This window comes from Phalacrocorax aristotelis, chromosome 19 (genome assembly GCF_949628215.1).
Source record: "Phalacrocorax aristotelis chromosome 19, bGulAri2.1, whole genome shotgun sequence".
Classification (NCBI taxonomy): Eukaryota; Metazoa; Chordata; class Aves; order Suliformes; family Phalacrocoracidae; genus Phalacrocorax; species Phalacrocorax aristotelis.
Window position 1 is genome coordinate 3,775,364 of NC_134294.1, and position 27,099 is coordinate 3,802,462.

At 45.0% G+C, this 27,099-nt stretch overlaps 1 long non-coding RNA gene across 1 annotated transcript in view; it reads right to left on the reverse strand.

The window, feature by feature from the left end:
* Nucleotides 1-1,254: 1,254 nt before the first annotated feature.
* The window catches only part of LOC142066440 (uncharacterized), a 32,913-nt gene continuing 7,068 nt past the window's right edge, over nucleotides 1,255-27,099 (reverse strand). Inside the window, exons 2-3 of the long non-coding RNA XR_012663708.1 lie at nucleotides 9,971-10,083; nucleotides 1,255-2,169 (exon numbers count right to left, since the gene is read on the reverse strand). This is a non-coding gene — a long non-coding RNA (uncharacterized LOC142066440). The remainder of the gene's footprint in view (nucleotides 2,170-9,970; nucleotides 10,084-27,099) is intronic.

Genomic DNA, 27,099 nt, shown 5'->3' on the forward strand with positions numbered 1-27,099 from the left:
CAGTTAGTGAAGTCAAGATCCCAAGCTGACCTGAAGTCACAGCAGTGAGAAAGCAAATGGACTTTTAAGGACTTAGGCTGGGATTTTCAAAGCCTTTTCAACAACTTGGATGTTCATTTCCATTTATTTTATTGGATGGTTGCCAAGAAAATCCTGTGGGCTGCTCTGATTCTGGAGGTCTGATTTTGGTAAAGAGGAGCTAGACCTTGCTTTATATTTTATCTTTTATATATATAGATCTATATAAAGAATCAGCAAAAACAGCCAATCATTTCCTTCACCATCAGAGAGTCTGAAGGGTCAAGAATTGCAGGCTACAGAGGAATCATTGCAGGGTGTAAAAGGGAGTTATAAAGAGACCCCAGAACAGCAGAAGGGCTGCTGACGTTCACGGCCCTATTGAATAGGGTTAGATCAGATTTCCTCCAACTTCCCAGAGTCACTGAAGCATTGGGTGGAAAAAATGGAGGATTTTGCTGTCCTAAGAATCTTCCATCCCTTCCCTTTCACACCATTATTTCATTACCGGGGCATGCCTTTGTCTGCTCTGCAGTGTGAGGCTCTGGAGGCAGTATCCAGCTTCAGACACACTGCAGAGGACGGGTCCGGCAGCTCCGCCATGGGACTACGTGCCGAGAACTGCCTGTCACATACATCCAGAGCATTTTGTAGGATTTCTCATATTCCATAGGTTCATGGACTTCTCCCATCCCAATTCCAAACCAAAATCCCACCCATGTGAGCCATGTGGGTTGTTTCCCTTTCCAGAAGGAAACAGCAGTAGTGGAAATTAGTTTCTTCTGTTTTCCAGCTCTCATGAGCTCTAGGTTAAAAAGGCTTGGGGCTTCAGTTCTGTCAGACTATCGACTGCCCAGCAGGTAAAGAAAGCAATAAGTGGAAAGTAATTGATAGCAGCAGGTTGCTCCAATAAGTTTCTTAATCAATACAATTTATAGCAGAGACAGCTCCAAACACTGAAGTAGGGAAGCCCAGCTTAATGTGTTTATAACCTTTCTCATTTTGTTTTGCTCATTTTTCCTTCCCTACTTCTTTCAGCAGTGTTCTTTTGAGAACTAATTTCTCCGTGGACATAACAAGCTTGTGCTTCATTCACCATTATCTTACAAACTCCTTGTAAATTGAATTACCTGTATGGCAAAGGGGAACTGCCCTAGTTCTCCAGGACAGAGAGGAGCTCAGACACGTGGCCTTGTTCTTACCAGAAAGTAATTTAATTTTTTTTCTGTTACTGGATTTAAAGTGAGAATAAATAAGTGGAAAGCAAATAAAAAAGACCCCCTCCCCAAAAGAGTGATAGAGAGGAAATGGCCATTAAAACAAAGAGTTTTCATCAATAACTGGTTCCTTCATCTCCAGAATGTGGAGAGGGAGGGATGACTTTAGCATTTATTATGTCAGGAGACTGTAGACAGATGTCTTACTTGTATCTTGTGTAGCTTTTCTTGCCTTTATTTCCCCACCCATAAACCAGGTATAAAATGTATCATTCCCTCGCAGTAGAGGGTTTATTTACCTCACACACATAGAGGTCATGCAACAGAAAGTACTCATTATTAAAAGATAGACTTGCAACTGTTCTGACAGGTGACAGAAAACACATCAAGCAATTATGGCTTTCTGACAATGACCAAAGACTGCACCGAGAAAGATGCAAGACCTTTCCAATTTTTCCTGATGGATCCAAGTTTAAATAGTTTACTGCTCAGAAATAAACTTTCAGCTGACTATGCCAAGGACCCTTCAGACATCCTGCCAGTACTGTTGTTGTGCGGACACACACGCACCGTTCTGAATTCTGACAGCCTCTTCTGTCATGGTTTTTGTGTCCGTGCGTTAATGAACATGGTAAGAGGAGTCTCGAGGAGACAGATTGAAGAGCAGGTGGGCAAGGGCTGCTCTGGGGGTTATAAGGGCTTTCTAACATTTTTGCACTGTCAGATGAGGATGCAGTAAGGAATCAGCTGACATCTTCCCCATGGCACAGCACAAAACAAACCGCCATGCAGTCGCAGAAACACGTTCTGTGTGTTGTATTTCCTTCCCGAAAGCCATTGGAATATCTGGAGGTTCTTTCCACACCCCTCTCCAGTGACACGGGTACAGAATCTTTCTCCTTCTCAGCAACTTCTACTTCCCAATATTATTCCTCTGGAAAAAATTAACATCAAATTAGTTATGTGGAGAAAGAGGATACAGGAGAACTTTCTCTTTATCAAGAGCATTTTTCTTCTTCCTTGTTAGCTGAGACGGGAAATGGAAGAGCGCTTTGCAGTTCTTTCAAAATTTTTCACAGAATTATGATGCGTATTTTAATATGTGTATTTTCAATACACAGACAAGCAAAAAAAATGTTTTAACCTGAAAAGGCCTGTTTTGGTAAATATAAAAAGCTGATAATTATTCCAAATAGCCAGACGGAGAATACCACAGAATCATGAAAATCCATATTTGTCAATTACCAACATTTTTCAGGAAAGTTTTAATTAAAGACCTTTTTCCAGTGGGTAAAAACCCCACACTTTTCAGCAAAAAGGTAAAAATACTGAGAAGGAGTCTCGGGTGAAATTTTAGGCAAGATGAGTAAACCTCAGTAGAAAGCTTGTTCCATGGGAGATGTCTCATTCTGTTCCGGTGACTCAGCAGCCTCAGACATGCTTCCAAGCTGCTAGATGTTCTTTCAGTACTATTATATAAACTTTTCCTTCTTTAAGAAACCTTTTGCTATATAAGATGGTTTAGGAAAAAAAAAATAGAGCTTCAGTCAGTCCCAACCAAGGAATCCAAAGCAATGACATTAGAATTTAAGGTATCAGAAACTATCGCTTGTCCTTGTATACAGACTAGGAAGCCGCAAGAAGGCAATCTCTAAAAAGCCGGATTCCCTGCTCCTGCAGGACAGAGGTACAGTCATGGTTAGATGACTGCTTCTGAAGTTTTTTCAGAAAGAGGTCATCTCAGCCTTTTTTCTCTGGCAACTGTGGCCTTCTTGAGCTCACTGTGAGGAGGTTTTCTTTGTGTCGGGGTCAAATTTCATGGGACAGATCTTCCTAGGGGGATAAACGTGGGAAGCCTTCAGTGAGGACCCTAGAGAGGAGTTAAAATTCTCCCATGCACAAAGATCCGGCCCAGAAATGCCTAGGTGCACTCAAAGGCCCCTTGACAAGCCCTCAGGAGGATGCTGAGAAACATTTAAGCCTGTTCCCGAACGTTGAGCAGGGAGATTCATCTTCTTTTCTGGGAGCAGTGCAGAAGTGCTATGTCAGCCATCGGAGAGCTGCAGAAGGTCCTGGGACCCTGGTGGGGATCTGTCCATCCTTCACACATCAGACCAGGACTCTTCAAGTAATGCCCAACTGCAGCAATGCCAGGAAAAGATACTGTATCAGGGAGACGATTTCCCTTTCTTTTAAAGACATTTTAAGCAAATGAATAATTCATTCTGAATGACTTTGAGTCGAGGCAACTCTCCATGTCACCACCTGATTATATGTTCCATAAAAAGAGATGACAGCAATTTATCTCTTTTCTCTTGCCAGGTGGGCTGGTGGGGGGATAAATATGCTGCCACCAAACTGGAGCGATGAATCATCCCTCAGAGCAACCAACGACGCTTTTACTGATTTGGCGTTTAGTGCTTCCCAGTGGGAGCCATAGGGAGAGGGACATCGGCATAAGCCTTCAGGAAAGGAGGGAAGACCATGGGCAATGGAGGGCTTAGTTGTATCTGTTCATCCCCATAGAATTATTCATTGCTGAATATCCAGCAAAGGCACCTGGGCAGAAGAGCCTTTCTCCTGAAAGCAGCGGAGTCTGCAAAGACCAGGTGCTCACACTGCTGTCTGCTAAGGAAAGCAGCTCTTAAGTCTTTTCTGCTTTATTATTGACTGAATAGTGGGGCTAGGCTGGAGGAGAGGAACTCCATTAGACATTCCCCAGAATCATCCTTCTTTCTTGTATAACAAGCTGCATAGCACATGCCAGGAAGAGCACATGCTCTTCCCAGAATGGTTGGATGCTCTTCCCAGAAAGGTTGGACTAGATGATCCCTGAGGTCCCTTCCAACCTGTGATTCTGTGACATGCCAGTTGTTCAGATAGGAAATGGGAGTGAGAGAGATTTGTCCTGGGAATTAAAGCACAGGTTTACTTAAAGGAGAGGGAACTGCAAGTGGGTGCTGCTCTGGCTAAAGGGAAAGCCTGCTGCTGGGTCCTTTACCTATGCCCACTTAGGCAAACCTGAGCCTCTCCCAAAAGGGGGACATTAGCTCTGCCAGCATGGGGCTTTTTGGATAACCTGAAACCACCGAGCAATTAGGGCCAAGTCTGAGAAGTGAGGGTCTCCTTTCCTTAAACAACTCAATGCCCTGCTGTTACCGCAGTCCATTATGGGGATATCCCATATGTTTATGGGCATATAGACAGCTGCTGTCAAGATACATCAAGCCAAAGGCAGCCAAGTGCTTGGATCTTCTTGCCCACAGGCAACATGTCCTGGCTGTAAGTGTTCTCCCCTTGCTGTAACCCCCCTGCATGTACTCCCACCTCTGCCCTCAAAACCACACATGCCTCATGCTACACCAGAAGCCCTTTGCAGCCAGATGCACCCACAAGCACGGGAGCAAATGAAACATTTCCTTGTGCACAGATTGTGCTGTGCACATCCACAGCTCCAGTGCCTTCACCTGCACACTTTGTTCTGCTACCTCCGTCCTCCTCACTGCTCCCAGCCTGCAAGGGGCTGATACAGCATGTAAATGTGCTGCAAAGACACATCCTCCCCGCCCCCGTGCTAGCTATGGGGAACATAAAACACAGCGGAGATTGCTGCTATTTTATTATTTATGAAGCTTTGGTTATTTCGTATATAAATAATCCATGACTGCAAAGTGTTGCTGGCACTGTAATTGAATATTCATGAGGTATTTTTGTTGCGAATTTTCACCATCATTTCAAACCCAGACACAAAAATAAAAATCATCGTAATAAAAATTTCATCTGTCATTTCACAGTTTCAACCTGTGAGAAACAAAATGTCTCTCTCCCCCACCCTGAGGGCTTTCTGTGTGGGGGTGGGGGTACAAAACAGCAGGGTTAATCTGGAAGGCAGGTTCATGCTGCATTGGAAAGAAGCAGGAACATCCTGCATACAGCTCTGCCGGCTGTCTCTTCACATTTTCGGGATGCTTCATCTGGGGATGTATGCCGTCTGCACAGAGTACATGCAAATTCCCCCTCTCCCTCCTAGAAACATTTCTCTTTTGAGGTTTAATCCTAGCCAGAACCTAGACAGAGAAGCACCGAAGTGGGATCACTCAGCATGGAAAATGGAAGCATGCTGCTGCCACCCTGTGGAAAATGGTGGCCCCCAATTGTTGGGGCTTCACAAAGCTACAGCTGGTATGGTGGTTAGAGAGATTTGTGAGGCTGTCATTACCCTGATGAGACCCAGGGGTAAAGAAACTGGGGAATTTCCATTAAATAATTGCAGAATTTGCAAGGAAGATGTTCAGATGCTTTGCAGGAGCGATTGATGCTGTCTGTGCTATACCCATGGTGCGCAGGGGTCACATGCGTCGGGAGGATGAAGTACTACTGCTGCAGAGGCTCCCACGGACAGCTTTGGCAAATGCTTGGACACATGCAATGATCAAGTGTCTCTTGCATCCTGAGACAGTCTAACACGCAGCTTCACCTGCCTGCCTTGCTGAGATTCCCTTTTTTTCCTCCCTTTTTTTTCTTCACTGTGCCCTTCAGCTCCTTCTAATCCACACACAAAAAAAAAGGCAAGGGAGGACTAACCAAAAGATAGCAGCACTATCAAAACTCTTCCCTTCCCCTACTTTTTATCCACATCTTCTGTGAGGAGGCTCTGCAGCTGCCTGCATGGTGCATCACTCCTGCCTCCTTATCAACCACTGTCCCAGTTCTCCTCCACAATTCCCTCAGATCACAGCTCCTTTTCTTTTCAGTTCTGTGAAGCACTGTGTATGCACAGAAAGGAAACAGCGGTAGGAGAGACAGCATGTTCCCAGCCCTTCTAAGCCAGCCTCCTCAAACCCAAAGAGGGGCATATGAGAGCCTGGCAGTCAGACCTGAGACCCACATCCACCCCAGTCTGCCACTGTCCACGTGCAATGGTGTATGTGAGGCTATGTCACATCAGCACATCACAAACGGGGCCAGAGCTCTCGGAGCACCTTGCCTTCCAAGAGTGATTTACGGGCCCTGTCAATCCAGCAGACTGAACTGCAGAGACAGCTGGAGCGTGTAGCAAAGAGAGCAGCAATCCATCACCACCGGGTGGGAGTCACCCAGGAATCCATCAAGAGCTTCATCATGGTGACATCTTTGCGGAGGCAGAAAGAGAAACAAAGGGGAAAGATGGAGACAGAGAGAGTGAGCCAAGAGTGGAAAATCCACCCAGGATTTCTCAGAACTTCAGAGCCACAGAAGTAAAACAAAATGACAGACATGAAAAAATATTTTTTGTGTTTGTAGTGTTTCAGGTGGTCCTGCTTGAAAGCCACAAATTACAATGCTTCACACAGCTGAGCAGGGCTGTCTGGTGTCAGCCATACCAGCAGCAATCAGAACTTGCTTTCCCATTTGCTAGCTATAGAGCTTTGTGGTAGGTATTAATCACTTCCAGGTATGATGACTGGATGGTTGTGATTGCAAGGGCATGTTATTGTTAAAGACCTGCCACTGGCAGAAGGAATCAACTCCAACTCCACTACAGAGGAGAGAGGTGATGCCCTGTACTTGAAGAAATGTAAAGCAAGGTGCAGCATTTCACCATATGGCACTAGAGTTTGTACTCTAACCTAATGCTGACTCCTCAGCAGGAGCCAACCTGCTCCTCCAAAAAGTGCCGGCACAGGTCCACATACCCCAGACCAACAAGGACGTAGGCATGCGCCAAGTCACAAGAACACACAACATACTTAAACAAGGCCTATACATACGCCCAAGTCTAGAAAAATACCTGGACAACAGCTTAGCACACACAAAGGAAAGGGCACACACAGATACAAGTGTGCATAGAATCTACAAGTATTGCAGGGATCTAGAAGGCGAAGAGTCACAGAGACGCGTACTCCCCTGTGCAGTGCTAGGATCAGTACAAGAGCATACGGTGTCTGTCTTTGATCTACAACTCAATAATAAGACATATGTCAAGTTCTCCAGTAACAGAACTTCTCTCCATCCCCAAACCCCGTAAAAACCCCAGAGAAAATGATTTCTCTTAAATCTGTGTCAGACACCAGGGAGAGAGGTAAAGAAAAGAAGTGAGCACCTGCTCTTGGGGGAAAGAAAAGCAATTTACCCTTGAATAGGGAGGAGCAGAACAAAGCACATTTCTTTTTGCTCCAGGGACAGACACCAATGTTGTTTTGCGTCATGCTGATTACAGGTTAATCATGTGCTCCCAAAGCTTGGGAAAGATGGAGGAAGTGTTGGGACCTCTCAGAACAGTATAAATCAGCTGAAAATTTGGCAAAAAAACCCAACAAATGGATCAAAAGGGTTCAGAAGCTGGGAGTAGGGGCAACATATGTATTTGGGCATCATAAAGGGGATAAGATTCCAGCATGAGTAGGTGCCAGTTCATATCCCAGAGAGATGGGGGTGTGGGTGAGGGAGAGCCTCTGTGGGAGGAAAGCAGAGGTGGGCGTGAGCTGGAGCAGCCAGAAAGACTGCACAGGAGGCTTACGGTAGGAACACTTGGACTGGAGAAGAGCAAGTACCTGGGACTGTGAAGGAGGGGTTAGAGACTTCCTGACCTGGGTTTATTTCTGACGTGTGTCTCTTCTGGGGTCCTTTACTTGCCTCCAGAAGACCCTCTCTCCAGCTGATATCCATGCAGAGAGTATGTATGCACCTGCCCTGAGAAGGCATGAAAGTATGGGAACAATATGATTTCCAGTGTCACGGGAACTGCTTTTACAGCACAGGGCAGGCTGAGTTGTATCTAGCTTACCTCCAGCAGATTCTCTGGTGCCGTCTGAGTCACACGGACAATGTGGAGCCATTTAAGTTTATGATCCTTTTATCTCTCTGACCAAGGGATCATACGCTGCTTCCCCCAAGAAGAATAATGAAGCCTCATACATTACACATCCCCCAAAGGACTTAATTTCTCTTAATCTAAGGGGAGGATTAGCCTCCAGTCTCCAGCCCTTTTATTATCCATTTGTTGCTCCACCTGCAGCACAGATCATAAAGGAATTTTTTATTTTTTAAGTCAACCTTTGCTTGGGCCTCATTAGACCTTACACAAAGTCCCAGGCTGCTCACAGCTCAGAGAAATAGAATGAGACAGAGGCACTGAAGCCTGGATGGCCTTGTCCTCCCTCTTAACAGTGCACAGCAAGGAGAGGGGCATGTCTGGCTCATAACCAGAAAAATGAAGTGATGGGTCAAGAGAAATGCAGCATTGGCACATACCCTTCCTTCAGACCCATGCTTGCTCTGAAATATGATGTTCTGGCAAACAAAAATGGTTCTGGTTTGGTGAAATACTGCTGTTCACACTGTGGTAGCAGCAGGAGCATCAGCCAGTGAGCCAAGACTCCTCTGTGCAAAGATATACCATGAAGATTGCCCCTGTCCCAGAGAGCACATCCAATGTTCTCACTTGTTTAAAAGATGTGAGGCACGTGCAGTCTATTATTGTGGTGGGTTGTGGCTACTGAATTCTGTTCCTGGCTCTTTCACTGATGCACAGCCTGGCCTTGAGCACATTTCTTCAGTTGTCTTTGCTTCTCTTTCCTCATCTGCAAGTCAGAGACTTACAATTCAGTATAGTGGCTTATTTTAAAGGGTCTAGGTGTCATAATGGTACAACTCAGCCTGTAAAGGGGGCTTTCTCTGTTTTTGTAACAGCTCTGTGCTAGCAAGAGGGAATACACGTCCAGGGAAGCATGCAACCCTTCGGTACAGTTGCCCCAGCTCCTTTACCAGGAATGCATATACACATATACCTGTATGTGGTGCTGTTTCTCAAAGTGCTGCTGCTTTATTTTCTCCCCTTGCTGTTCTCACTGGGCTAGAAACTGGCACTGAACTAAAAGTAATTTCCTTTCATTTTAAATAAATAATAATTTAACAATGTATGCTGCTGAATTCATTCTTGCATCAAAGGGGAGATGATTGCATTTCCCAGTCCGGAAAGACAGAGAGCGGAGGAAGACACGGCCTTATAATTAAATTTGCTTTTCCTCCTTTCACTGTGCATCTCATTAAAAAAAAAAAGACTAAAACAAGAGAAAAGAGAAAAGCACACACAGAGCCTTGTGTCTCGGCCCCAGCGAAACGGAAAAACTCCCTCTTGTTTATCTCTTGCTGCTACTTCCATATGACCACATGGATAACACAGGTAAGGGGACCCTTTCAGTTCTGCGTGGGTGCCCAGCACAGTACAAAAAAGCAAAGCCATTTCAGTTGCTGCCTGGGAAAAGAGTAGAGACCTGAAACCTTAAGAAGTTGCTAGGCATTTTCTTTGACATCTCATACACATAATACACTATTCAGGGCACTATTCACATGTGGTAAAGCCAAAGTGCCACAGCAAAGGGCACTGCGACATGCTTAGGATTATTAGGCAATTCACCGCTAGCTGTGCTGATGTGGCAGCTGCTCTCCCTGCCTGCTCTGCATGGGGGCTGTTTCATATACCCAGGCGGATCAGAAGCCCCCCCCCATTCACAGAAACTGGAGTACCAATGACTTTGGCGTTGAACCCCACCGTACTGTGGCCTCTCCAGACCGAGGCACTGACATTTCTTGTAAGCTATGGTGCTAGCAGAGTTGTACGAGCAGCCTTGCAGCTCTGACCAGCCTCCCCAAGTTCTGGCCCAGTGTGCACTGGGGCTGGGGCCCTGGAAGTCAGCCTGAACCCTGCACTGTCTGCCCGAAGGGAACATCCTCAGGGACTGGAGATTACTCACCTTTAGAGAAACTCTCTGCATCAGGGAACAGCAGGAAACGCTCTCGTTCAATCAGTGCAACAAGCACATTGCAACTCTCTCCATAATGAGCCTACACTCACAGCCACCTTTCCCTGTGGAAAAATAAATGATTCAGTATAAGGAGGCTTTGCTGAGTATAGTTTATGAGAGTGACAAAAATGTTTTCTCTGAGAAAAGAAAAGCTGTTGAAGCTATAGAACTTAGATATTGCCCAGGTTACCTCCTTCAGAACAACCTTTGATCTCTACTCAGGGTGATCTCTCTCCTCGCACGAGTGCTGCACAGGCTTTCATTCTCTGCGCTGCGTCCACACTTGCTTTAGTCCCATGAACGGACTTCCCTTGATCTTGAAGGCAGCTCACTTTCAGCATGGACTTTGGTCCAAGAATTGATTGAAAGCTATGAATCTCTTCCCCTGCCCTTTCTCCCTTTGTATAGGGAAGGTTTTTCTCTTTGAACCTTCACTATTTAGTATGGCAGAAGGGGAGGAGGAAATCACCTTCAGCATTCCTCGCCATCTGCATCCCAATTGCTCCAGTGGGATTTGGGCCGCATTCCAAATTGTTCCATTTGCAGTAAGTCTGGGGCAGAGGGAGGACAAGCTGACCGTGATAAGTCTCAGTGGATAAGACTCCAGAGCAGCTAGCTTCGGGGACCTTTCTGTTCTGGCTACTCTAGTTATGGCCATCTAGGGCTGCTGAGCACCCTCCTTCACATTGCACCCCAATTTACCTGCCAATCTGCAGCATGGCCTACTAAAAACAAACAGCTTTTCTACATACAAAATTTAAACACAGGGAAGTAATAAATAATACAAAAGCGGCGTTATTGTGCATTATAAAATAATGAAACTTTTTTTTTTCTATTTGTTTCTACCCCAGATAGTGGCAGTGATCAGCACTTTACAAAAGATGCTTCTTCCACATCCTGGCATATGTTATTACTGTTATTAATAGCAAGCCATTCCCGGGGGCAGTACTCTGTACAGGTACATTTATTTCTTTCACAGCCCTGTCACCCCCTTGCTGGTGCTCCAGCTCCCTACAGTACATCCCACTATGAGGCAAGGGAGGCAGATGGGAAGTTAGGCACCACTCTGCCACGCTCTAGACACAGCTTAGCCTCGTTCTGTCATTCAGGATGTGCCTGTTGTTAGTTTTATATCATTGTAATTGCTTTACCTGTGTCTCGTACCACAGTTATTTCCTGTTCCTTTCTCCTAAATCAAAACTGCCCTTAGGAGAGACAAGTACTTGGACACAACCTCCTTCCCTCTGAGCCACCAGGAAAGGGAGTTATCAACAACTTGCTACTGGGTAATGAGGCAAACTTTCTCCTAACTTGTTTTTCTGTTCCCAAGTGCTGACTCACACATTCTGCCCTCTGAACAGGACCTGACATGTCCCTTTCACAGGACAATGGCTATTTCTCAGAAGGGCTGCAATAAACAGGTACATGCTTGAGTGTTACTATGACCACAGGATCACAGCCTCAGGTTCCCAGTCACTCCCTCACAGCAAGCCCTGGCATTTAGACATGCGAGCAAGTAATGAACTGGGGCTTTACAACATAACATGCAACAGCTGAGCTGGAATAACCACCCTCCAGCCAACCAAGGGGAGATAAAATGGACAAGCAAGTCAGCGTAGGCCTGCTTCTCCACTTGTCCGCTGTCTATCTTACCTCAACCACAAGCTCTTTGGGGAAGCGACAATGTCTCTCAGTATCTAATAGAGCAGGAATCTGCCCTTTGGGATTCCCTGTACTGTCACAGCAGAAATCCTAGCGACAACCCAGCCTCAAGTCCTGGCAAAACAAGAGAAAGGGAAGCATCTTCAGAGAAACTCCCCCACCATAGCGAGTTCTTAGGCTGGATTCAAAATATACAAGGTACATTCTCTGCTGAGACAGATGTTGTGTGGAGATCCCTCCTTTGCTGAATTTGTAGCAGCTTCTGTGGGTCACATTTGCCTTCCGTAGGTGGCATGAGGCTCTGGGCAGTCACTAAAGTGCTAAACCCTGTCAGCAACGCGATTCAGAATTTGTGAGCGCTGGAGAAATCAATACAATTGGGAAGCTTAGCTCCTCTTTGCCCACTGGCCATGTTTGTCACCAGCACAAAGTAACAATGTAGAGACATTTAATAACACAGCTCATTAGGCTTCTGACAACAGATGATGGAACTAAGGCCTCACACATAGCGCCTCACGAGCCTATTTCTATGTGCAGTTTCAGGCTGGGTATTTTGCACTTCCCAGCCTGTGAGGAATGTGTGTCTGGCACAAGATCCAGAAGGAAATTCCCTGGGAAAATCATATAGGAATCCCCCTGAGAGAGCAGGACAGATTACTCAGAAAAGTGCTTGGAAAATAGCTTACATGAAGCAGGTAGAGATGACCTAGAGGCGACAGTTTCTTTGGCTGCCCAATGCCAAGAGAGCACACACAGCTCCGTTTTGTCAGAACTCCAGAACAACCAATTCTGGCTGGTCTATTCTAGACCACAGCTTCTCTCTCCTTGCCCCAGGATCTTGACCCTAGGCTTCCCTATTGCTTCAAATACTAATATCTGGTGAGAAACAGAGCCATAATGGACAGCCAGAGTCCAGTTAGGGACATCCTGCCATTGCATTGAATGAGTCTCACTAGCTGCAAGCTTAGAAGTCGTTTTCACTTGGGGAAAGACCACTCCCTGCACCAGCCAGCAGAAGAGAACAAATATCAGGACCTACAAGGCACAACTTGTCTGGTGGGACCATCGTGCCATGGACAAATTCTGGAGGAACCAAAGCCAACAATAAAATGACAAGGAGTAAAACCTGATCCCTTTGAAGTCAGTGATCAACCCACCACCGATTGTAATGAGCTGGGGGATGTTATCCACAACCTCTCTATACTCCGTTTATGATGCTATAAGAGGTAGATGGGATGTGGAAGCAAGAGCAAGGCTCCTAGATGTTACAGCCAAAAGGAAACATTTTGATCATTAACCTGCATAGCAGTCTCTCACCTAGCACAAGCTAGAAAACAGACCACCTCATTTCTGCAACAAACCCAGCCACCTGAGATACCATACACTTTTTGGAAAGACACCCAGCCTGATTCAAAGACTTCTCCTAACAGACAGTCCACCACAATCCTAGGCAAGCTGTTCCCATACCTAATTATTGCATTGTTTAAATTTTATTTCCAGCCTCAGTGAGTCAGACTAGACACAATTCCAGCTATTCAGCTTCCAAGCACTGGATCTGACTGTGCCCACTGCCTGCTAGATTAATGAGCTTTCTATTATCAGAAATCTTGTCCTTGTACCTGAAGACTGTGATCAAGACCCCTCTTTAGCTTCCTTTGTATAAATCAGATGCAACTTCTTGGCACTGTCACATTTCACAGAGTTGTATAAGGATAAATACAGACAAGTTGTGATTCTACCATGATAGAAAACAGAAATTCCAGAAGTGAAGTCATTATTCAGACCTGTTCACTGAGTTGGTCTGCACTGGACATACAATTTTGATAAAAATTCACTGGCTTGAGCAGCTATTCCATTGCTGTTGGCCAGGTAAGTCAAACAGAACAGTTGCAACTGAAAGGCACAGAAGTGTGTAAATGTTCATGTTGACTCCTCTGAGTGCTTGTGCATGAAGCTTCAATTACTTCAAAAAAACGCTGTAACAGCAAAATGCACCTGCTTAAATATTTGGGAAAAGAAGTATCGGGGCAAACTAAGAGTCAGGCTTCCCCTAACATTCTTCTGCTTCTAACAGGAGCAGCAATATGATTTTGGCAGGACATCCAAACAGACTCGGTGCCCACAACATGCTTCATATTTTCGACAGAGCTCAGCACCTGGGTGAATCCAGGCTGCTCTTTGGAAAACCATGCATTAGCAAGGCAGCTGAAATCATGCAGTTTAATCCTAGTGTTTGTTTGCAATACGCAGCCTGCTAATCCATTCTCATTCCAGCCCTTTGGCTGTTGCCACAGCTTTTATTTTATCGTTCATATGCTTTCCCCTTGACATCCTTTAGGAATGTGGCAACTTATTTCTCTTCTCTGTCCACCTCATGAGAGCTCATAAGGCAGCATGTTGGACAAAAGGTCTGAAATACATTCACAAACACAGCAATGCAGCTGAACCAGAAGAATCAGAATTAACTCAGTTTGGTTCTTGCCTGGCCAGTCCTGGCTTTCTTATTCTCTACAAAAACATACTTCCCTCAGCTTGAAATTAGCATTCCCTTTAAATGTTTTCACACTCTAAAATTTTTCCTAAATGTGCATATTAGGTGGTGAAATAACTTACTCAGCTAATCTATGCAAACTAACATTCATCTCAGCAAAAGCCTATCATACTTAATATACCTTCTCCTTCACTTCTCTGGATCATAAAACTCAGAAGCACTAATGAAACCAGTATATTGACTCTTTACCTGGAACTAGAGAGATCAGGGTGTCAAAGGCAGGAGAAAAACATACATTTTAGTTGTAGAAGCACATCTGCGCAAGAGACATTTGAGTAAGTTTAGTAAGACCTCTACGTCCACGCTCTTCTCAATGGTTCAAACAGCACTATAACATTTCCCTCGAATAAGATGGAGAGATACTGCTTCCATACAGCTTTCCACACCAAACAACATTTGGGGGGAGAACTGTGAAGACAATATTTGCTTGATCTGAAAAAGTGAGTTAAAAAAAATGGTGTTTTGGGGAAAGTTTTGAATACAACTGCACCCAAAAAGAGCCAAGTCTGTCATGCTGGGCCTCACCTGGGAACCAGTCTGGAGACTCTAACAGACCTTGCTGTCAGTTACAGACTTTAACAAGGCAACACCTTGGGTCTCCAGGACACTTCTGATGCTGACAGAGCAGGTCATCTGCAGTGTGCAAGGAAGATAACAGCCCTCCAACCCTTGCCAAGGCTCCTGGAGGATACAACGGAAGGAATTGTACCTTCTGACCATTGGAAGGAATTCAGTGCTGCTACAGTTAAATCACCTGCAAAAGCAATGCAAGCTGTGCTAGCAAAAGACTCTTGGGTGTGCCGGTAGTATCTGTACAGAAGAAAATCATGGGACCTTTGCAGAGCCCTGTCTATTCAGATTTTTTCGCACCCCTTGCTGGTATGGCGCTCTGGTAAAACACTACCTTTAGATCTGGGGCAGAATACAAAGTGACTTTGAACTGTGTATCTGTCAAGGACACAAAACTGTGATAGGCAGGAGTTTGAAAGCACTACACTGCAAAATGGGAAGGGGGATGATTTTAGGCATTAATTTAATCCATATCTGAGACAGAATTGGGTCAGACCTCTGGGAGGATGCACACACAGCACTGGCCAGGGAGGAGGGTGCTGGTAGCCCTCGTCTTGCCCACTTACCAACATACACACTTCCAACAGTGAAAGGGCTTTGCTCAAGCTACGTAATGTGTAAAGTCTCATCAGTAAATGTTCTTGCAGCGTTCCTGGATTGTAACTGTTAAGCAAGCAGTAAAGAGATTTTGGTAATTTAGTTTGTGCAAAGAAGGGAGAGGGCAAGTTTCAAAAGGGTTTGGACAGCTGAAAGGTAGGTAGGTGTGCTTGGGACACTTTTGGAATGCTAGGGATTGGGTTGGGGTTACGTTCCAGGCTAGATATGCACATATTGGAGACTGGGAACTGCTGGCGGGCTGCTGCCTCTGTGGTGGCAATGAGACAGTCTGAATAGTGGGGGAGCCCCGCTGGCAGCCTCCATCATCAAGGGGAGCGCGGGATGTTCCCTGTGGGACATATGGCACTAGAACCATGTGTATCCTACTCAGCTCACTGCTGCTGCTCCACAGAAGAGAAGGGTTTGGGGGAAAGCTTCAGTCCATGCCTCTGCATTGCAGTAAGTATGCAGAGCCCCAGCACCCTGTAGAGGGGGAAGGGATGAATATCTGGCCCCACCCCAGTCCCACCCATCTTCCCCAAAACCACAGCTCAGAAATCCAGTCTAGCTGGCAAGTCTCTCCCTTCCTCCTCTCCTCTTTCTACCTACATGTTTGCCAGGGATGGTGTAACAGGGACAGAGAATAAATCAGGTGCTATATCAGAGTATTCTATCCCTGACTGTGTAAAGAGCAGCTTTTGTGACTTCCTGATGTGATTTACCATACAATGACAACCTTTAATGTCCACCAGTGTTATAATCTACTTTATCTTAATACAATCTTCCCCTGCTGAACCCTCCAGAGTCTTAACAGCTATTTTCAATTGAGGTTTTTTTTATTATTACGACTTGATACTGTGATTACTGTCGCACTCCTGCTCTTTGTGGAAGGGGAAATTAATAAGTTTTTTCTTAAGCACTTTGCACCAGAACTGAATACCAATCAGCCCCCAAGCTGGGTTCCTGCGCCTGCTGGATTCAATTATGAACCTTTGCTCTGACTTTCCAAGACACAGCAGTTTTCAGATCAACAGCATGTCAGCACATAGGCCCTGTTCCACCTCCCAAAGGCTCTCATTGTGGGGAGGAAAGGTGACAGGCACTGAGTGGGGGAATACGTGGCTTTTCCTCTACTCTCCTATGGCTGCCCCATTCATAGTTATCTCCACAGACATGTCCCTATAGGAGGGCGTTCGGACTCATCACACCTTGGAGAGGAGGGTTAAAGCACTGCCATTTATATGAGTTATCCCGTTCCTTTGCCAGCCTTGCTCAGTCTCCCCACCTCCTCTCAGAGCTCACTGCACCTTACCTTCTCTTCAGGAAATCATTGCGTTAGGCTATACCACATCTCACTGCTCGAATAGTGGTGACATTGTAGTCTTCCCCCAGTGCCTAACACATTCCACTTGATGAGGGTCAGGCCACACAATCCTTATGTTACCAAGCCCTGCCAAGTAAATTCTAACATGGACAGAAGAGGTTCTGTCTCTGCACACAGAAGTTGTTTGTGTTCAGGATGGAAGCCACTTAGTTCAATGTCTCGCCCTTTCTTTCCCCTTCTACCTTCACCAGAAGAGGAGTCAGGACCTCCCGCTGTGCCTTTACTTCTTCCCTCTCTGCTGAATTGGGTCTTCTGCCTTTCCTGGGCTCCACAAGCTAGCAGTGACCCACTCCGGAGCATTTGTACAAACAAGCCATGAAAGGAGGGCTTACGCACAAGATGCCACTTCTACCATGATGTCCGTTTATTTCACTGCTAAGGGTGGGTTTTGTCTGCCACTGAAGTATTTCAGTGCTAAAGATGGATGGCTGACACAACTCCCCAGCAATACACTGCAATGACCGAAAGACAGAGTGACATCATATCCATGATTTGCATTAGGCTGTTCCTACTTTGTACCTTACCTTATTGCTAGCTACAGTGCAAAATGATTCCCTTCCACTAGGTAGCATTTCACACCTTATTTGGACAAGTATAATCGAGCACATAAGGATGAGGATATGAAAGAGAATATACTTGGGCTCTCATTTTTTATTTTTTCATTCTAAACATAGGCCTGTGCAGGGAACAGATATTTAAGCCAGGAGGCTCTGCAGAGTAGATACCCAGCCTACCTAAACACAACTGGCCAAAGGCGCTTCCCAACTCCTTGTAAAAACCACCTGTGGTACAAAAGCCTAGATTCCACTAGCTGTAAAATACAACAGGAAGAGATCAGGGAACAATCTGGGCGCTGCCTGTGTCTATGCTTTTGGGGGTGACACTATAGCATTTGTCAGTCCCTTTCCTGTTCTTTCAGGACTATCAAGCCCTCACATCTCCCAACTAACTGACTGCTATGGGAGCAGGATAAGCACTGGCTGCGTGAGCAGCCAGGCAGGGAGGCCAGGCTGCAGAACTAGTGCCAGTATTGATCAGGGAAACTGAGAAAAGTAAACAAACTCTCTGTAATTACTCAACTTGATGGATGCCAGTAGGTTTGTTTGCTTCCTGCAAAGATGCCAATAGCCTAACGGAGCAAACATTGCCATTATGTAATAAAACCATACAGGTAATTAAAAAACTCCTGGCAGGACTACAGACAAGAACATTATCTATTAACTGTTTCAGTGGAGCAGGAGGGAATGGATACTGAAGATTCTGCTTCATTTGAGGGGAGACTGATTTAATGGATAGTTGAAAAATAGCTGAGCCAATAAGGAATCACAAACAGTTCAACATCATCCTCTTTTCTGCCACAAAATATCCCCTTGGATATTACAGCATTCTTAAAGATCTCAAATGAAATTAGGGTCCCTCTGCACTATGTGTTTGTTCTATATCAACACCTCAGAGAATTTATCTAAAAACAGAAAAAATGGGGACAAAAGAAGACTTGTCCTACTTTGCAAATGAGAAGTGGAGACACAGGAGTTGCCCTCTGTCTCACCCGTCATTTCCTGAAGTGCACAGAAACCTGCTCTCCTTATGTTTAATCCAACGTTCTGGCAACTCAAGAGTGGAGTGGAGGCCACGTCTGAGCAGTATGACAGATGAACTCGTGGAGAGAAAGCAGACAACAGTAGTCAGTGGCAGGCTTTGCTGGATCTCTGAGATTTATCTGACTTGGAGTTATGAAGGAGAGAAGAGCAGTGATGGTATAAACAGTCTAAAACTGTGGGCTGGGCACAAGGTTCAGCGAGGGTCTTGCACTATCATCTCCTCTACTGCACACACTAGTAGCAAAGATCCCGCTAAAAAGCAAGGAAGAAAATAAAAGAGAAAGAGGGAAAGTGCATAAGGTGACAGACAGACTGCTGGAGTTCCCTGTCGTAACGGCCTGTGGGTGAACCCATATTCCCTTTTTATGGTTAGAGCCAGCAGCCAAAGAGGCAGCTGAAGAATCAAACAAGCTTTCTGGCCAGCTGGTGGTTCATTGGGCGTGTAAGCCCGGCAGCATGCCATGCAGGCTGGTACAGAAGAGGGCACACAGCAAAGGCTCTGCAGAGGAGCAGTGTTCTTCCTGGGGTGCCCCGGCAGCACAACGCGCTGGCTCTGAATGGCTCAGCAAGGACAAGGCAGGATGCCCAGGCCACAGTTCTTAGGACAGTCATAACTGCAGCAATAGCCTGCCTTTCTACAAGGGCTTTTCTCCACAAGCACTGACTCTCCAGGTGCCTTGCAGAGTACATCAGACACCTTTTTGCTCATTACTGATACGCAGCCTCCACCTCAATAAGCCTCTGATACTGGTCCACTGACAGGGACAGGAAGCAGGGAGCATCATATCCTATTTAAATGTATTAAGCACCTCAGCACACCAGTGGCTGGCAACGTAATATCTTCATACAACTCTCATTGAAGCCAGAAAAATCTATGTACAGGCTTCAATGAGACTTGGGTTTGGCTGGAAAAAACACAGATTTCTGACAACTCCTTGCTAAATATTGTAAATCTCTCAGATTTCCTTCCTCTAGTGTACCTGAAAAATATTATCTTCCTATTAAGGATCATGAGCAAGTAACTGTGACCTTCATGTGCATCAATATTAAAGGACAACTGCTCCGGCCAGCAGCTTAAGAGGAGATTTCAGAAGAAAGGTCGAACACCTATGCCATGTGCAGCACAGATTAGACGAGACTTAAGTTGGAAAGCCACATTCAATGGCTAAGGGGGCATAGGGGGCATAGCTACGTCCTGCTATTCCTGTCTTTCAATAATCAGTTGAGAAGCCTTGGGTGACCTTTCTCTGCCTCAGTTTCCCCTCAGTCACAGAGCAATTAATTTGTTAATGCTCTGCAGCATTAAGGCTTAACAGACAGTGCTCGGGGGCCAGACACAGACCCCGATGCAAAGTACTGACATGAGCATAGATCACAACAAAATGTGATACTGGATAGGTAATGGGAAGAGTCAGAGATACACAGATGAAAGCTGTGTCAGTTGGGTGACTCACTAGAATCATGATAGTCGCTAGGGCTTAAGCAGTTTATTTACAGCTGCTGCGAGCACAGAGTCGCTAGATCTCAGAATGACAGCTGGGAGAGGAAATGTGGATTTTTTTATTATTATTTTACCTTTGGGGAATGTTTCTTCCTCACAGGAAGAGATAATTAAATCAACAATTAAAGCCATAAAGATTCCTGAATCACAGACAATGGTGCATTGTATCCAACCTCTTCTGCTTGCTTACAGAGCGCAGAAGCGATTTTGCCAATCTAAGAAACTTAACTGTCTGGTGCGTGGAAGTCACAGCCAGGCAAACTTGGGTAATGGGAAGAAACTGGAAAAGCAGCCAGGCTGTCCTGGAGAGATGTGGGGTGTGCAGGGACTATACCACCTTTGAATGAGCTCAGCTGGGGCCCCAATCATCTTTGGAGGCTTTGACACTATAAAAAGCTGTAATGATTTTCTTCAAACTGCATATCAAGGGGAATAGCATGAAACTACCCTGATGTAAGCAATCCCTTCCAATACTGCTCCTTGGAGCTTAGGAGACATGCAGACCTGCAATAGGCAGGACCAGTTAGCATGGGAGTTATAAAACACAGCACTACAGGGCCTCTCCAGCCAGCAGCCTCAAATGAAATAATACCATTGATATTCTTTACCACCAAGAGCTATCTCTCACCTACCGCTACAAAAAACCAACAGATTCCTTTACCTCCACACAACAGGTAATAAATATTTGTTATTGTTTATAAAAGCACCATTAAAGAAAATTTTAAGCATAGGAAAGAAAAAGGCAGGATTTCTCCTAATAGCCTTTGTGGTGGCAAAGCAGCCTTACCAGTGGATAGGAAAATTCCCAAGGCAGCTTGTATTCTAAAACATGTGGGAAATAACATCTCTCAATGACTTTTCTCCAACGCAAAAGGGTTTGGAACAACAGTGCTGACAGAATCTGAAGCTGGAACTCCAGATTTTCAGCTTTGACAATGGAATTATTGCACATTATTCTTTCTAAGCAAATTAAACCCATTAATCATCATAATTAGTAATGCTCTGTGTCAGTGATATGGTAACAGAACTAGTCATTATACTGTGCTATTAAGAAACTAAAGAATGATACTACAGCCACTACATGCTGCTGCTGTCACTGGCTGGCTGCAGAGGAGTATGCTAATGCCCAAGGCTTAAGAAGGACTCCAACTTCAAAGAGATATGAGGGCAGCAATAGATACCATCTCTCCTATGCTCGCTTTAAAGCCCTGGGGATGCTGAGAGATAGCAGAAGAGAACAAATTCATCCTTAGTATGATTCTGCTTGAGCCAGTTCAGGCATGGCAGAAATTATTTTAGCCCATGAGGATTCCCCCTTGATTTATATCTAGAAAAGACAGTATCATTTAAGTGTGAAGACAAGTCCAGCCACGTATTGCCAGGGATGGGCTGGGTTGTATGCAGAGTCCATCAGGATGCTGAGCTTTGGCACAATTGCCCTGGCACTGCTCTCATCAACGTTTCATCACCATGTATACTGGAACTACATTAATGTGCTTGCTAAACATTAAAGATCTATCCATTAATGAATGACTGTCAGATTTTGAAAACCATTTATCATTATAAAAGTGCCTTATACCAACTCTTAGCATGTAATACTCAGACACTAGACGTGTGTTGAGCCTTTATAACCTATTTATGAAGCACCTTAAGCTGGTTGTAGTCCACTTCTATTTGTTTGAATTTAGTTACATGCATAGGCCACAAGTGGCAGAGGGTAGCCCATGCGCTAGGTGCAATATAACCACAGCAAAAAAGACCCCTGGTGATCCCTACCCCAAAGAGCCTACTAGCCAGGCAAATCACAACGAACAACTTTCTCAACAAGCTTTTCTTCCTTCTTTTGGAAATATCTCTGGAGAGAGGGAGAATTTTTACCTAACTGATTTGTTACTTGAAATCAGTTACCAAAATGTTTCACTAATTTTGTTTTCTATACCGCTCACTAGCCAGGCTAGGTTGCTTAGTTACATTGTCATTTGGAATTATTTTTGCTCCACGACTTGACCAAGGATGAGTCCCTTGATTGATTCTGATGTTGATGCCAACAGAAATGGAATTTAAAATTTCCTTCCCTCCTGCCTAGTAAGATTGGATGGCACGAATGTTATAGAAAGTGAACACAAAGGAATCAATCTGGACACCTCCCTCATACAGCAAGTATGTTCCTCCCAGTGATGTCAGCGAGATGACTTGTTTGGGGTGTGGGAAGGGCTGAAACACACTGATGCAAACAGATGACTGTTTGCCCTTTTATTCTGTGACGTGCATGTGCCTGTACAGACATGCCCGCATACACCTGTGCTTGATAAGGTGCCAGCACCCTGTACTAATTGTCCTTACCAGTCATACTTTCACAACATGCCCTTAGGGCAGATGCCCAGGTTATCCACAAATATGGGATACAGCAGATCCTCAAATAACAACATATCTCATTGAATTGCAGCTTAAATCTTCACTCCAAAGCAACAGCTCTCAACGTCATGCTTCCTCATTCCCCGTTCTCTAGTACCTCCCTTCCTTTAACACATGCTCCCCTCCATTCTTTTCACACTACATCTTTCCCCTACATGTCAGTTTGCCACCCCTCCCACACCAGCTTCTTCTAAAACAGCCAGCTTAGCCAATAACAGAGAATTTGGCTCTTCTCAGTCAAGTATTTCTCATGTTGTGAGCTCCACCTAGCGATGTAACCGAAGCCTTATCTCCAGTCAATCTTGACGCTGCATGCAAGGTATTTCGTGCTGGACACAAGGGATCTGGGATTGCACAGCACTGGGATAAAAAGCCTTTCCGCCTGTCGGAATTTCTCTAAAGACATCAGTAACTACAGCGTATCAACATCTAAGAGCTGCCGTGTGGCACAGGCAGTGCTGTCAGCTGGGGAGCTCGGTAGAAAGCTAGAGGAAAATATGGTGAAATATAGCCCAGTGGCTTCCAAGAGGACTGCCTTCCCATTCGTCATAGACAGGTCCTGGCAGTTCTCTGCAATGAGGCACATCTCCCATCCCAGTTTCCTACTACAGCTGTCAGTAGCTAATCCTTTTTTAGCAGTGCCTTTTCAGTAGCCACACACTGATTGGGCTGGACGCCTGGCATTGCAGAATGGTGCTTGGCACTTGGTTGAACCACACTGACTGCACACCCTGAGGGAAACGGTGCTACTACTAACCGCGTTCTGTAGCAGCAGAGCGCTTGGGCTTCCTGTGCCGCCAGCATGAGGCTTTCCATCAGCACTTATTAAAATTGAGCAACAGAGGCCAATAAAAAGATGTCAGAGATGAATAAAGCAGGTTTTTTTTCCCTGCATATCTGGCTGCCTTCGTAACTGCATGTAGCACGGATGTGCAAAGCACAGCATCATGGGTGAGAGGACAATTCTGGTGAGACTAGGATTTGTGGAAGCTGTCAAACTGTTGTGGGTGTCATTGCATTTCCCTGCAGGGTCATTGCAACATCTAGCTGCATGCCTGCACAGAAGCAAAGCAAGCCAGTTTTTCCACTCAAAGACAATCTTCTTCACGTGTGAGTTCTCCCTTCCCCGAGGTTCTATCATGTATAAAGTACCTTCATTCTTCTAACCAGATGTGCTGAAAAAGTTTCACATTAGAAGGATGCTAAGTGCTTTCTTAGCCTCCAGAGCGCTCTCAGCGCAGTCTGCTCATGGCACTCTGTAGAGCAACTGGAGAACCTGAGGCTCCAAGCAGAGGGGAAAACGTTGCCTACAGAAGAAATGGGGATAAGGTGCTACTACTTGGGCTTTCAAATACCCATACCAACAACTAAACTTCACTGTATTTTAGAAACAGTGAAGATGGATGGGTCTTGAAGTACTATTTGTGGAGGGAGCAGACACAGAAATGGTATGGAGGCCAGGGAAGCAGATGAGGATCCTTTATATGGATCCTCAGATCTTTCTAGTTCCATCTCTGGACACAAGGCCAAGGAAGGCCCTAGCTCATTCCTCTCTCATTGCCTGCTCCGAAAGCATTTGCTGCTGTATCATATTTCGTTCTGATTTTTGACCTCTTGCCCCCACACACTACTAACAAGCTGGCATTGAGACTGACACACTTTTGGAATCACAGGCAAAGCCCTGAAGATCAAGGAGGATTAGATTCCCAGCAGGGGATGAAATATAGCTACTTAGAATAAACCAGAACTTTCCTGTAAGCCTGTAAATCTCCAAATTGCCTCCTTTCCTCAATGGCCCTTCTCCACTAAACCCTCAGCCTGCAGTTTCCATTGAGTTATCCCATACTGCTTGGTTGCCTCTCCTCTCTTTTTGAACGGTCTGGGTGGATTCTGGGGGAAGAGTGGGTTTCACCTCCTGCCTAATCTGCTGTTAGCACCACAGAGTACAGGTCATGCAACATAAAATAGCTGTGCCATGTCTCACTGTTCCCAGGCACAGTGTGGCTGCCTAAGGCTGTTGGCCAGGTCCCAGTCCATCAGAAGGACTCAGTTCTGAGCATAGACTTCAGTGACATCTGGATCAGACCAGTTGTCATTTACAATGACAACTGTAATATAAGAAAGCAGATAAGAAGAGAAGTGCACATTACACATCCTCCATCTGCTCTCCCCAGGTCTCTCCCTCTTTGAGAGACTGGCAAACTTGGTTTCCTGGAGACATTTTACTGGGCCATCAGCACAGAATAAGGAGCACAAATCAGATCATTTAGTGCAAGCTGAAATCGCAGATGTTCCACAATAAATTGGGGTGCAATCTCATTTACTTGCTTTATCCCATTCCTGCTTTGGAGTAACAATTTCACAGTCAAATGTGGGTTGTTTAGAATTTAAAATGTTCTCACTCCCCATTCCTTCTATCGAGGAAGATCACAAAACTCTCAGACAAAGTGTTTAATAGATTCTTAGACTGCTGAAAAATAATATAAACCCAAACCAGATAGTTCCTTAATTTCAAAAGATAATAATTTACCAAGATATTCTCAGGCAAAAGAAATATCTCTCTCTATATATCTATCTACGCTGTTTAGGATTTCATCCCTCATTTTTGTAAAATTCATGAAAGATTTATGAGTTATTCAGCTACTCTGAGTTCCTGGGATATTGCTAATAAACCTTCCCCTTATTCCTACTGTTACATCTCATCAGGCCCTCAGACATTTCAGGCTTTTGAAGCATACAGAGGTTCTTTTTCTGTTGAAGTATTTTAATATCTGCTTCCCTAAGATGAACATCGAGTTTTGCTACTCCATCAAATCCACCATTTTCCACTCTCCCATCGTAACTTAGAAGCCAGACAGATGACACATTAATCCCTTGTTGAGACAGGAGTGGAGTTAGATGAGAGGAACCTTTAAACCAGATAATGCTCCAGCCCTTAAAGAATTAAGGAAAGGTAGCTTTTCCTCAAAGTAAATTCAGGACTATTATCGCCACAAAGGACATACTGATACACTGCCAGCATTCAGCTCTGCCAAATAAAAGTCTTCAAAGGCTTTTGAGGACCCATTCAAGCATATGTCTTGTGCAGCAGAAAGAATACTGAGATTTTCATTTTGTTGACTATTCCCTGAGAGATGGTTCTCTTCCTGGACATATTTCCATGCTCCCCTTTCCCCCTGCCACCACTTTTCTCAATTCCTAAGCAATTCATACCATTATTTCAAGGAAATCTCTCAATAACTGTGGATAAGCCACAAAATCCATCCTTGGCAGACCACAGGTTCCCTATTCTGCAGACTCTTAGAGCTGAGACGTAGTGCTTGGTCTAAGTCCTACTCAGTTCTTAAAGGTGAGCTAGCATAAGAGGATGTAGCTGCCTGCATTCAGCCACAAAACATGCTCATGATCAGTCCACAATGTTTAAGATCTTTTCAAAAGAAATCAATCAAAAATCAGAGAAACTCCTTGCTTCCCCAGGAAAGCAAACAAAGTTAACCCCATCAAATACACTCTATTACCCAGGATGTAGAATTTCCAGCTTAAGTTTCCAGCTCTCCGTGCTGTATCTTCAAGGTCACTCCCCGGCTATGGTCTGAATAAATTGATGCCTATGTGCTGTCCAAGGTCCAGGAACACAGCCGCTCAGCCTTAATAGCAGAGACACAGAGACATTCCCCTTGTCAGAACTAATATAGAGATCTATGCAGCTTCTCCAAGAGGCTTCAGTTTGAGCAGATTCTCCACAGCACACAATGGATGAGCCCTTGAGATTTTAATCCTTTTGCTTTTTAATCTTTTTTTCTTCACAGTCTTGTCATGCACTGTAGAGTTTCCAGTGATTAAGCCCACAACAGAAGAAGGTAAAATTCCCCTGTAGACAAGAGCAGATCGAAAGAAAGGAAGTCTTGATTCAGCCTCTTGTCAGCAAGCCCTTCCCCAGAACCAGGCCTGGGGAGATCATCTAGAAAACCATCTAAACTTCCATCTTAATTACGGACGAAGCTTTCATCACAATAGTATCTTTATACCTCAGAGTCTTAACAGATGTGTCATGGAATTGCCCTGGCAAGATAAGAACAATTATCCCTATTTTCAGATGAGGAACTGAGACCAGGAAAGGGAAGCAACTGATCCACTATCAGACGCAAAAGCTGTTACTGAGCAAAGAATTTTACATGAGCCTGCAAGCCGCAGACTAACACCTGAAACGCTAGCTGCTTCTATAATTTACCTCCTAAACATAAAACTGAGTATGAAGCAAGCCTTTTTCTCCCTCAGTAACACTTTGCCCCTCTTCCCAGGACAGATCACTGCAGTGGGCATAGACTTGCACTGAGTTTTACTGTTTGAGGCTCTCAGTGCCGAGCATCCTCTCCCACAACGTATCAGTGTAGTTTTTCCTGGTGGTAGCAACACTCAGAGCATCAGCCAAGCAGACCATGCATCATTACGGATTGACCCCACAGCCTCATAATTCCTGTCTTCTCTGCACCCAAGTGATCCAGTCTGGGGCCATCCAAAGGTGTGTTTATGCGCTGTGAGACAGCACACCTGTACACCAGAGGATGTAGGCACAGCACAATCTGCTCATTGATCTTCCTGTCTGATGATCGTGTGACACAGGCATAGCAGGAGTTCATGAAAGCAGGGGGTCTCCAGGCAGAACAAAGCCTGGAGATTAAGAAGCCAGCTTTCCACAAACTTGTCAGAAATCATGAGAATTAAGAACACTTGGGATTTCAGTTTCTTTTTACTCAGAGAGCATTCTGTTCTTAACTACAGTTGGCAGCCACAGTG